Consider the following 12,960-nt stretch of genomic DNA (forward strand, 5'->3'; position numbering starts at 1 on the left):
TGATGGGCTGTCTTTTTTTATTGGTACCTTTTTGGGGTACATACTACTTTTTGATCACATTTAATCATTTTTTTTTTGGAGGCAAGGTGTCAAAAAAACATCAATTATGTAATTTTTTTTTTCTCAGACTACAACATTCACCATACAGGATAAATAACATTACCTTTGAATAGTTCAGACTTTTACGGATTCGGCAAAACTAATTAAATTGATTTGTTATTGTTTGCGTTATTTTACAGTAAAAATGGGAAAAGGTGTTTGATTTATTTTAAAATACTGTAATGACAGGGATAGGGAAACAGACAAGTGAGCCCTAATCTACCCGCCACTCAGTCCCTGCCTACTTGCAACGACCCGCCCTAGGCGACGGGGTACAACTGGGCGACGGTCCCTACACTCAATAAGTGCACGACAGACAACAAGACAAGGAAACACAGAACAAAGGGAAACGGGGCAGTTGCCCACGGCAACACCGTGAGCAACAAGAGTAGTAAACGAGCCGAGTAAAACCAGGAGAGTACGAGGTGCCAAACGTAGAGCAGGAGAGTAGTGAACAAGCCGAGTCAAACCAGGAGTGTACGAGGTACCAAACGCAGAGCTGAAGAGTAGTCAGTAAGCCAGGGTCAATACGAAGCAGGGACAAGTAGTACAAGAAGCTGCAGCGGGGCCAGGAAACCAACAGAGAAGAATCACAAGCAAGGAGGAACAGGAAAGGCAGGTATAAATAGACAGAGGGCGGGAGCTAGCTCAGTCTGGCCAGGCTGTGATAGGCTCTCCCACTCCTAAGCCTGCCATCCTGAGTGGTGGAAGAAGGAGTCAGTCTCACAGACATAGAAGCAGGTGCAGACTGATTACCTATGGGTGTGGATACCGAAGCTGTGCCTGGCAGATCCTTAACAGTACCCCCCCTTTTATGAGGGGCCACCGGACCCTTTCTAGATGGACCTGGTTTATTGGGGAAACTAAGGTGGAACCTCCTGACCAATACCCCAGCGTGAACATCCCGGGCGGGTACCCAAATCCTCTCCTCAGGCCCGTATCCTCTCCAATGGACCAGGTACTGAAGGGAGCCTTGGACCATCTTGCTGTCCACAATCTTGGCCACCTCGAATTCTACCCCCTCAGGGGTGAGAACGGGGACAGGAGGTTTCCTCGAGGGAGCCAAGGACGGGGAGCAGCGTTTAAGGAGGGAGGCATGATAAACGTCGTGTACTCGAAAAGATGGGGGCAACTCCAGTCGGAAGGAGACAGGATTGAGGACTTCAATGACCTTGTACGGCCCTATAAACCGGGGAGCAAACTTCTTGGACGGGACTTTAAGGCGCAAGTTCTTTGACGATAGCCACACCAGATCCCCGACCATAAACAAGGGGTTAGCAGAACGTCTTCTATCTGCCTGAGTTTTTTGTATGCTCTGGGACGCCTCTAGGTTCTTCTGAACCTGGGCCCAGACTGTGGACAGTTCCCGATGAACGACCTCTACCTCGGGATTGTTGGAACTACCAGGTGAAACGGAGGAGAACTGTGGATTAAACCCAAAATTACAGTAAAAGGGGGAGACCCCTGACGAGTTACTGTCCCGGTTATTAACCCCTTAACGCTCCATGACCTACTATTAGGTCATGCTAACTGTAGCGTTCGCGCTCAGTGACCTAATAGTAGGTCATGGAGTAAACACGGCGCCGTTCGCGCGGGGCGCGTTCCTGAGCTGTGATAGCTGCTGTTTCCGACAGCAGACTATCACTGCTTAATGTGCCGGGACCGATCGCGGAGCTCCCCCGCCGATTAACCCCTCAGAAGCCGCGTTCAATAGCGATCGCGGCTTCTTAGGGGTTAATCCGCCATCGCCGGCCTGCTACACGATAGCGGCCGGCAATGGTGACTATGGCAACCGGACACCAAACAATGGCGTCCGGCTATGCCATAGACGGAAGCCTAGTGGGTCCTGACAACGTCAGGACCCACTATGCTTGCTGTCAGTGAGTAGCTGACAGTTCTAATACACTGCACTACGCATGTAGTGCAGTGTATTAGAATAGCGATCAGGGCCTCCTGCCCTCATGTCCCCTAGTGGGACAAAGTAATAAAGTAAAAAAAAAGTTAAAAAAAGATGTGTAAAAATAAGAAAATAAAAGTTTTAAAAGTAATAAAAGTAAAAGTCCCACTTTTTCCCTTATCACTCATTTATTATTAATAAAAATATATAAACAAACAAATAAACTATACATAATTGGTATCGCCGCGTCCGTAACGGCCTGAACTACAAAATTATTTTGTTATTTATCCCGCACGGTGAACGCTGTAAAAAAAAATATTAATAAACCGTACCAGAATCACAATTGTTTGGTCACTTCACCTCCCAAAAAATGGAATAAAAAGAGATCAAAAAGTCGCATGTACCGAAAAATGGTAATGATGGAAACTACAGTTCGTTACGCAAAAAATAAGTCCTCGCACGGCTTTATTGATTGAAAAATAAAAACGTTCTGGCTCTTAGAATAAGGTAACACAAAAAGTAAATGATTGTTTATAAAACGTATTTTATTGTGCAAACGCCTAAAGACATAAAAAAAACTATAAACATCTGGTATCGCCGTAATCGTATCGCCCCGCAGAATAAAGTGAATATGTCATTTATAGCGCACGGTGAACGCTGTAAAAAAATAGAATAAAAAAACAATAGTAGAATTGCTGTTTATTAGTCACCACGCCACCTAAAAATAGAATAAAAACTGATCAAAAAGCTGCATGCACCCCAAGAAAACTACAATGGATTCCTCAAGGGGTCTAGTTTCCAAATTGGGGTCACTTTTGGGGGGTTTCCAATGTTTTGGCACCACAAGACCTCTTCAAACCGGACATGGTGCCTAATAAAAAAGAGGGCTCAAAATCCACTAGGTGCTCCTTTGCTTCGGTGGCCGGTGCTTCACTCCATTACCGCACTAGGGCCACGTGTGGGATATTTCTCTAAACTGCAGAATCTGGGCAATACGTATTAATTTGCGTTTCTCTGATAAATCCTTTTGTGTTATAAAAAAAAATGGTATAAAGAGGATTTTCTGACAAAAAAAAAAAAGTTAATTTCACCTCTACTTTGCTCTAAATTTCTGTGAAACACCTAAAGGGTTCATAAACTTTATAAATGCTGTTGTGAATACTTTGAGGGGTCTAGTTTCTAAAATGGGGTGTTTGATAGGGGTTTCTAATATATGGGCCCCTCAAAGCAACTTCAGAACTGAACTGGAACCTAAAAAAATAAATAAATGAGGCAATACTTCGCTTCTTACATTATACTGATAATGAGCCGTGCCCACCCCGAGATTACCCCAGTTTTGACTGTTTGTATAAACGGAGACCCCTATTAGACCGTTTCAGTGCCCGGTTTTCCCAAGCATACACCCCCGAGAAGTGTATTTCTATTGATGAGTCCTTGGTAGATTTTAAAGGGAGGGTTCAATTCCGCCAGTACCTGCCGGGTAAGAGGGCAAGGTATGGCGTGAAGATGTCTAAGCTGTGCGAGAGTGCATCAGGGTATACCTACAGATTTAGGATATATGAAGGAAAGGCCACCCCCAAACCAGACTGCATCCTGGACTACAATAGGTACATGGGAGGTGTGGACTTGTAAGATCAAGCCCTGAAGCCCTACAGCGCCATGCGGTGTGGTATAAGAAGCTGGCCGGGCACATCATACAGATGGCATTGTACAATGCGTACGTGCTACGTCGATGTGCAGGCCAGAGGGGAACTTTCCTGGAATTTCAAGATCTAATCTTTAGGGACCAGGAAAGGGGGGCACCCAGTACTTCTGGAAGCGAGGCCACACGCATCGTACCAGGGCAACACTTTCCAGGAGAAGTTCCCCAAACCGGTGGAAAGGGAAAGAGTCAAAAGAGGTGCAGAGTCTGCTATAAGAGGGGGATAAGGAAGAACACAATATACCAATGTGACACGTGTCCCGAAAAACCAGGGCTCTGTATAAAAGATTGTTTTCAAATGTATCATACATCCCTTGATTTTTAATTTACCCTGATGCACTCCGCACAGCTTACCCCCCTCATATTTCCCTTCTGAGCCCTGCCGTATGCCCAGGCAGCTGATAACAGCCACATGTAGGGTATTGCCGTACCCAGGAGAACTCACATTACAATTTAAGGGGTGTATATCTCCGGTGGCGCATGCTGGGCACAATATATTGGACACTGAAATGGCATATATATATATATAAAATTGCAAATCTCACACTGCACCATCTGCTGCGCATTATCTTTTACACAATACCTGTGGGGTCAAAATGCTCACTACACCTCTAGATGAATGTCTTAAGGGGTGTAGTTTTTAAAATGGGGTCACTTCTCGGGGGTTTCAACTGTACTGGTACCTCAGGGGCTTCTGCACACATGACTTAGCACCAGAAAAGCTCCAGTAGGCCAAATGGTGGTCCTTTCCTTCTGAGCCCTCCCATGGACCCAAACGGCAGTTTATCACCACAAATGGGGTATTGCCACACTAAGGACAAATTGGGCAACAAAATGGGGTATGTTGTTCCTTGTGAAAATAAGAAATTTTGATCAAAAATGACATCTTATTGGAAAAAATATAATTTTTTTCATTTCACAGCCCAATTCAAATAGGTGATGTGAAAAAACTGTGCGGTCAAAATGATAACAAAAACCATAAATGAATTCCTTGAGGGGTGTAGTTTCCAAAATGGGGTCACTTCTGGTGGGTTTCCATTGCTTTGATACCTCTGGGGCTCTGCAAATGCGACATGGCACCCGAAAACCAATCCAGCAAAATCTGGACTCCAACCAACACATAGCGCTCCTTTCCTTCTGAGCCCTCCCATGGGCCCAAACGGCAGTTTATCACCACAAATGGGGTATTGCCGCACTAAGGACAAATTGGGCAACAAAATGGGGTATGTTGTTCCCTGTGAAAATAAGAAATTTTGATCAAAAATGACATCTTATTGGAAAAAATATCATTTTTTTCATTTCACAGCCCAATTCAAATAGGTGCTGTGAAAAAACTGTGCGGTCAAAATAATAACAAAAACCATAAATGAATTCCTTGAGGGGTGTAATTTCCAAAATGGGGTCACTTCTGGTGGGTTTCCATTGTTTTGATACCTCAACACCTCTTCAAACCTGGCATGCTGCCTAAAATATATTCTAATAAAAAAGAGGCCTCAAAATGCACTAGGTGCTTCTTTGCTTCTGGGGCTTGTGTTTTAGTCCACGAGCGCACTAGAGGCACATGTGGGACATTTCTAAAAACTGCAGAATCTGGACAATACATATTTTGTAGTATTTCTCTGGTAAAACCTTCTCTGTTACAGAAAAAAAATTGAATAAAATTGAAATTCAGCAGAAAAAATGAAATTTGCAAATTTCATTTCCACTTTGCTTTAATTCCTGTGAAATGCCTGAAGGGTTAAAAAACTTTCTATATGCTGTTTTGAATTCTTTGAGGGGTCTAGTTTTTAAAATGGGGTGTTTTATGGGGGTTTCTAATACATAGGCCCCTCAAATCCACTTCAGAACTGAACTGGTACCTTCAAAAAAAGGCTTTTGAAATTTTCTTAAGAATATGAGAAATTGCTGTTTATGTTCTAAGCCTTGTAACGTCCAATAAAAATCAAATAATGTTCAAAAAACGATGCCAATCTAAAGTAGACATATGGGAAATGTGAACTAGTAACTATTTTGGGTGGTATAACCGTATGTTTTTCAAGCAGATGCATTTAAATTCTGAAAAATGCTATTTTTTGTAAATTTTCTCTAAATTTTGCAATTTTTCACAAATAAAGACTGAATATATCGACCAAATTTTACCACGAACATGAAGCCCAAAGTGTCACGAGAAAACAATCTCAGAATCGCTTGGATAGGTTTAAGCATTCCGACGTTATTACCACATAAAGTGAAATATGTCAGATTTGAAAAATGGGCTCTGAGCCTTAAGGCCCAAACTAGGCTGCGTCCTTAAGGGGTTAAGGGAAAATTCGGCGAGGGGAATGAATGAGACCAAATCATATTTACAGTCAGAGATAAAACACCTTAAATATTGTTCTAGAGATTGATTAGTCCTCTCGGTTTGGCCATTAGTTTCAGGATGGAAGGCAGAGGAGAAGGACAGATCAATCTCCAACTTTTTACAGAAGGCTCTCCAAAACAAATAAACAAATTGTACCCCTCTGTCAGAAACAATATTGACAGGGACCCCATGGAGACGCAGGATGTGTTTGACAAACAAGGTAGCTAACGTCTTAGCATTGGGTAGTTTTTTGAGGGGCACAAAGTGTCACATCTTACTGAAGCGGTCTACTACAACCCACACCACCGACTTGCCTTGAGATGGAGGCAAATCGGTGATAAAATCCATGGAGATATGGGTCCAAGGTCTCTGGGGAATGGGCAAAGAACGTAGTAAGCCCGCTGATCGGAATCTGGGAGTCTTGGACCTAGCACAAACCTCACAAGCGGCGCCGTAGGCCTTAACGTCTTTAGGCAACCCAGGCCACCAATAGTTTCTGGCAATGAGGTGCTTGGTACCCAGGATGCCTGGATGACCAGATAGTGCGGAGTCATGATTTTCCCTAAGTACCCTTAGCAGGAATTGCAGGGGAACAAACAGCTTGTTCTCAGGAAGGTTCCCGGGAGCTGAACCTTGATCAGCAGCAATTTCAGAGACTAAATCAGACTCAATAGAGGAAATTATTATACCTGGAGGCAAAATACAAGCAGGATCTTCCTCCGAAGGAGGGCTGGCCATGAAGCTACGCGACAGTGCATCAGCCTTAATATTTTTAGACCCAGCCCTATAGGTAACCAAAAAATTGAATCTGGTAAAAAATAACGCCCATCGAGCTTGTCTCGGGTTTAGCCTCCGGGCCGATTCTAGGAAAACCAGATTCTTGTGGTCGGTAAGGACCGTTACCTGGTGCCTAGCCCCCTCCAGGAAGTGCCGCCACTCTTCAAATGCCCATTTAATGGCTAAGAGTTCGCGGGTGCCAAAATCATAGTTACTCTCAGTGGGCGAAAACTTCCTGGAGAAGTAGGCACAGGGACGGAGATGGGTGAGGGACCTGGTACCCTGGGACAAGACAGCCCCCACTCCCACCTCGGACGCGTCAACCTCCACGATAAATGGCTCCATTTGGTTGGGCTGAACCAACACCGGGGCCGAGATAAAGCACTTCTTAAGGACCTCAAAAGCCTGGACAGCCTCAGGAGGCCAGCGGAGGAGATCAGCACCCTTGTGAGTGAGGTCTGTAAGAGGCTTAGCGATGACCGAGAAGTTAGCAATAAATCTCCTGTAATAATTAGCGAACCCCAAGAAGCACTGTAACGCCTTCAGGGAGGCAGGTTGGACCCATTCCGCCACAGCCTGGACCTTGGCGGGGTCCATGCGGAATTCATGAGGAGTGAGGATTTGACCCAAAAATGGTATCTCCTGCACCCCAAACACACATTTTTCGGTCTTCGCAAACAGTTTGTTTTCCCGAAGGACCTGGAGCACCTTCCTGACATGCTCAATGTGGGAGGACCAGTCCTTGGAAAACACAAGTATGTCATAAGGTACACTACAAGAAATACCCCCAGGTAATCTCTTAAAATCTCATTTATGAAATTCTGGAAGATCGCGGGAGCATTACACAACCCAAAGGGCATGACGAGGTATTCGAAATGACCTTCGGGCGTGTTAAACGCAGTCTTCCACTCATCCCCCTCTTTGATGCGGATAAGGTTATACGCCCCCGGTAGATCAAACTTAGAGAACCATTGGGCCCCCTGAACCTGATTAAAGAGATCAGGAATCAAAGGAAGGGGATACTGGTTTCTTACTGTGACCTTATTCAAGTTGCAGTAGTCAATGCATGGCCTAAGACCACCATCCTTCTTCCCTACGAAGAAGAAGCCAGCACCTACCGGAGAAGTAGAGGGGCGAATGTAACCCTTGGCCAGGCATTCCTGGATATACTCTCTCATGGCTTCACGTTCGGGACAAGAGAGATTAAATATCCTACGCTTAGGGAGCTTAGCTCCTGGTACCAAATCGATAGCGCAATCGTATTCTCTATGAGGAGGTAACACTTCGGAGGCCTCCTTAGAGAAAACATCAGCGAAGTCCTGAACAAACTCAGGTAGCGTGTTCACCTCCTCAGGGGGAGAAATAGAATTAACAGAAAAACATGACGTCAAGCATTCATTACCCCATTTGGTAAGATCCCCAGTATTCCAGTCAAACGTGGGATTATGCAACTGCAACCAGGGAAGGCCTAAAACCAAATCGGACAATTATCCCTGCATCAACAGTACAGAGCACTGCTCCAAATGCATGGAGCCAACAAGGAGTTCAAAAACAGGGGTATGCTGTGTAAAATAACCATTAGCAAGAGGAGTGGAGTCGATACCCACTACCGGGACAGGTTTAGGCAAATCAATCAAAGGCATAGCTAGAGACATAGCAAATTCCACAGACATGATATTAGCAGACGACCCTGAATCCACGAAGGCACTGCCGGTAGCAGACCTACCACCAAAAGAGACCTGAAAGGGAAGCAAGATTTTATTACGTTTCATATTTACGGGAAATACCTGTGCGCCCAAGTGACCTCCCCGATGATCACTTAGGCGCGGAAGTTTTCCGGCTGCTTATTCTTACGCCTAGGACAGGTGTTCACTTGATGCTTGTCATCCCCACAATAGAAGCAGAGACCATTCTTCCTGCGGAACTCTCTACGTTGTCGGGGGGACACGGAGGCCCCGAGTTGCATAGGTACCTCCGAGTCTTCCGTGGAAGAACGATGCAACGGAACCTCGGGAGGAATCATGGGGGAGTCGGAGGAGAAAACACATAAACGTTCACGTTGTCGTTCCCTGAGACGTCGGTCAAGTCGTACCGCTAAAGCTATAACCTGGTCTAGGGAGTCAGAAGAGGGATAGCTAACTAGCAGGTCTTTCAGGGCGTTTGACAGACCCAACCTAAACTGGCACCTTAAGGCAGGGTCATTCCACCGAGAAGCTACGCACCACTTCCTAAAGTCAGAGCAATGCTCCTCAACAGGTCTCTTACCCTGACGTAAGGTCACCAGCTGACTCTCGGCGAAGGCAGTCCTGTCAGTCTCGTCATAAATGAGTCTGAGAGCAGAAAAGAAAAGATCAACGGAGGAAAGTTCAGGGGCGTCAGGAGCCAAGGAGAAGGCCCATTCTTGGGGCCCTTCCTGGAGCCGGGACATAATTATACCCACCTGCTTGCTCTCAGAACCTGAGGAGTGGGGCTTTAAACGAAAATAGAGCCTAAAACTCTCCCGAAAGGAGAGAAAAGTCTTCTGGTCCCCTGAGAACCAGTCAGGCAACTTGAGGTGGGGTTCAAGAGGTGAGGTGAGGGGTACTACCATGGTAGCATCAGGCTGGTTGACCCTCTGAGCCAGGGCCTGGACCTGTAGGGAGAGACCCTGCATTTGCTGAACCAGGGTCTCAAGGGGGTCCATAGTGGTGTGAGGGACCAGGGTAGAGTAGGTATATGGGCTTGTGATTATGTAATGACAGGGATAGGGAAACAGACTAGTGAGCCCTAATCTACCCGCCACTCAGTCCCTGCCTACTTGCAACGACCCGCCCTAGGCGACGGGGTACAACTGGGCGACTGTCCCTACACTCAATAAGTGCACAACAGACAACAAGACAAGGAAACACAGAACAAAGGGAAACGGGGCAGTTGCCCACGGCAACACCGTGAGCAACAAGAGTAGTAAACGAGCAGAGTAAAACCAGGAGAGTACGAGGTGCCAAATGTAGAGCAGGAGAGTAGTGAACAAGCCGAGTCAAACCAGGAGTGTACGAGGTACCAAACGCAGAGCTGAAGAGTAGTCAGTAAGCCAGAGTCAATACGAAGCAGGGACAAGTAGTACAAGAAGCTGCAGCGGGGCCAGGAAACCAACAGAGAAGAATCACAAGCAAGGAGGAACAGGAAAGGCAGGTATAAATAGACAGAGGGCGGGAGCTAGCTCCGTCTGGCGAGGCTGTGATAGGCTCTCCCACTCCTAAGCCTGCCATCCTGAGTGGTGGAAGAAGGAGTCAGTCTCACAGACATAGAAGCAGGTGCAGACTGATTACCTATGGGCGTGGATACCGAAGCTGTGCCTGGCAGATCCTTAACAAATACACTGTAATGTCGTGCAATGTTTTAATGTTCTACAATTAAGCACTGCCTGTGGTGAAGCTTAATAAAAGGACCAAGATGGCAGACCTGGGGGCCTTCACTAGGCCCCCGGCTGCCATGACAACTCATCGGCACCCAGCAATCGCAACAGGGCGGGGGCAGAAGGGATAACGGAACGGGCCCTTCCTCTCTTCTAACGTTTTAGATGCCACAGTCGCTATTAAGAGAGACCTCAGGGGGTATGTGACACGTCAGTGATGTCTTGTTTTTGGTGCGGCTTTGTGTTTTGTGACCGCGCATCCAATCTAGTTATTCACGGTTAGCGCGCCTGTGCGTATTCCCATCGATCTGGGACGGCGCATGCGCATTCTGGACCTGGGCAAACGAATAGGTATAACAGTGTCTTCAATGTCCTCACCAGGTTGCTGTGAGGGGGGGTGGGGGTTTTCTGCAATGCATGCAGGGAAAGAAAGGATTAGCAGCAAGAAACATAAACAAATCGGACCTGGAATGTATGTAAAAAAAAATGGCATGAAATTCAAAGAAAAAGTGGGATAAGAGGAATTTAAAAAAAAATAATTATATATGTTTATTGATGTTGTTTGTGTATGAGGGGAAATGTATGAAAGATTTTTTTTAAATATGATGATAACTCGGAAAGCCCCTTTAATTTTTTTTATTAATAAAGGTTTATGTGGGCCCTTGGGCGACACCAACTTAGTGGGCCCTTTTGCGGGGGAATTTACGGCGGCAGTAAAATGGCAGAAAATGTCACTTTGTGCCCCCATATAGAAGTTAGGCCCTGTTTATGCCCCCATAAAGAAGTTAGGCCCCCAGTTTGTACCTCAATAAATTTAGTGCCCACTGTAGATCATGTCACACAGCCCCCCTCCCAGGTAGGGCCATTCAGCCCCTCCTCCCTGGGAGTGCCACACAGCCCTCCCTTCCCTGTAGGTAGCGACTTTGGGGCTCCCTCTAGGAGTGGAATCCCCAACCAGAGTATTGCCGACTCTGCCTGGGGATTCCACTTCAGGAGGAGCCCCTGACATCACTGTCCATATATAAACAGTGATGTCGGAGGCAACCCCAGAGTCAGAGTTCCTAGCAGAGCGCAGACTTTGATCCGGGACTTTGGCTCTGGGGAAGCCCCTGACATCACTGTCCATATACAGATAGTGATGTCAGGGGCAATCCCAGAGCCAAAATCCCGGGCTATTAGCGCTCTTCCTGGGAATCCAGCTCTGCTCCTGACATCACTGTCCATCTCTGGACAGTTATGTCAGGGGAAACCCCAGAGCCGAAGTGCCAGAACGGAGTGCTAGTATAGGCTCTGCCCCAGAACTCTGGGGAAGCCCTTGACATCACTGTCCATATATGGACAGTGGTCAGGGGCTTGCCCAGAGGCGGAGTCCCGAAGCAGAGCCGCTTCTAGTATTCTGCCTGGGAGTCTGTAGCCTAGTAAATGGCAGAGTAGGGAGCTAACTCCCTGCTCTGACATAGCGAAGGGGGCTCCATCCAGAAGCAGAATCCCGTCTGCAACACTGGCCGGGGATTCCACTCCTGGAGGAGCCATGCAGTGTCAGCACCTGGCAGCCGAGTGGGCCCCCTGAAGCATAGTGGGCCCCTGGCACTTGCCCAGGTTCGCCTGGGTGCTGACGCCGGCCCTGATGGGTCCGCCGTTGTATAAAAGCCCTCCTCATGCACACTGCTGTATTACAGATCCTTAATACGGGGCCCATAGCCATACTGTAGGACCTATGCTATACTTCGATGTGCCTCTGACCTTAAACGAATGAACCTGTGAGGAAAAAGATTATTGCACGCTCGATCAAATAGTATAATCTGCTGGTATATAATAAATGCTTCTAGGGCAAAACGTGGTGCCTCACAGCCATAAAGGGTCTGCGCACCATGAAACCAGCCCTATTGTGTTTCACAAGAAAGTTTTAGATTAACACTATAGGGGTCAGGGACTACTGATGTGAATGGCGACAATCTCTGTACAGCACTGCAGAATATGTTGGCGCTATATAAGCAAAATTAAATAAATAAGAGAGTCATCACATGATTATGAGCCACGATGCAGCTTTTCAGGGATTAAATATATATGAGACAAACAATCGGGTATTCTTTATTTGTTAAATAAGCTTGTGGGTCTAAAATAATTTTATACTTTGTCTAATAAATAGTTATATTTGCAGATTATCTGTCTGACCGTGGTCATCGGGTTATCAGAGCATGTTGGGAGTTGTACCTGTTGGACCCAGTTAGCAGATCAGTGAGGGTTTATCAGGATTTTTTTTCACCGTACTGTGATAGTGGATCACGTCTCTCCGATCTCTCGGTGACATTATGCCACAAGATTAGCACAGATAAGCCAGACTTACCGTGGCATCATGGATAGAAGTTTAAAACCTCTTAGAAAAAGCTTCCTCTTATATACAGTGCCCTGTACCAAGGGGGCAGCGATAAATTGCATTACTTTAAGATTAGCATCTTTTGAAAATGAAAAGCTAATCTTCGTTATTTGACACCCATTATCCTGGTTAATTTAACCACTTAATGGTAAATTCGGCGCATGAAACTGTTTATATTAATTGTCCTGGTTCTCCCGAGATGCTATAATACCGGAAGGTTAGGAAATGATTATTGAAAACAGTCAAACACATATTTACTTCTGCAAGATGTTTTTTTCCCCTCTCGCAGGTCTCTGCAGTGTTATTCGGATGCTTGTACGGTGAATTAATACCAAACAAGGTTATAATTGGCATTGTTATGGAAACTGCATAA

General features: G+C 46.0%; 1 protein-coding gene across 4 annotated transcripts in view; it reads left to right on the top strand.

Moving 5' to 3' along the window:
* ELP4 (elongator acetyltransferase complex subunit 4) overlaps positions 1-12,960 on the top strand; it is a 211,441-nt gene that overhangs the window by 8,771 nt on the left and 189,710 nt on the right. The gene's annotated exons all lie outside the window — the stretch shown is intronic.

Source organism: Rhinoderma darwinii, chromosome 9, assembly GCF_050947455.1.
Source record: "Rhinoderma darwinii isolate aRhiDar2 chromosome 9, aRhiDar2.hap1, whole genome shotgun sequence".
Lineage (NCBI taxonomy): Eukaryota > Metazoa > Chordata > Amphibia > Anura > Rhinodermatidae > Rhinoderma > Rhinoderma darwinii.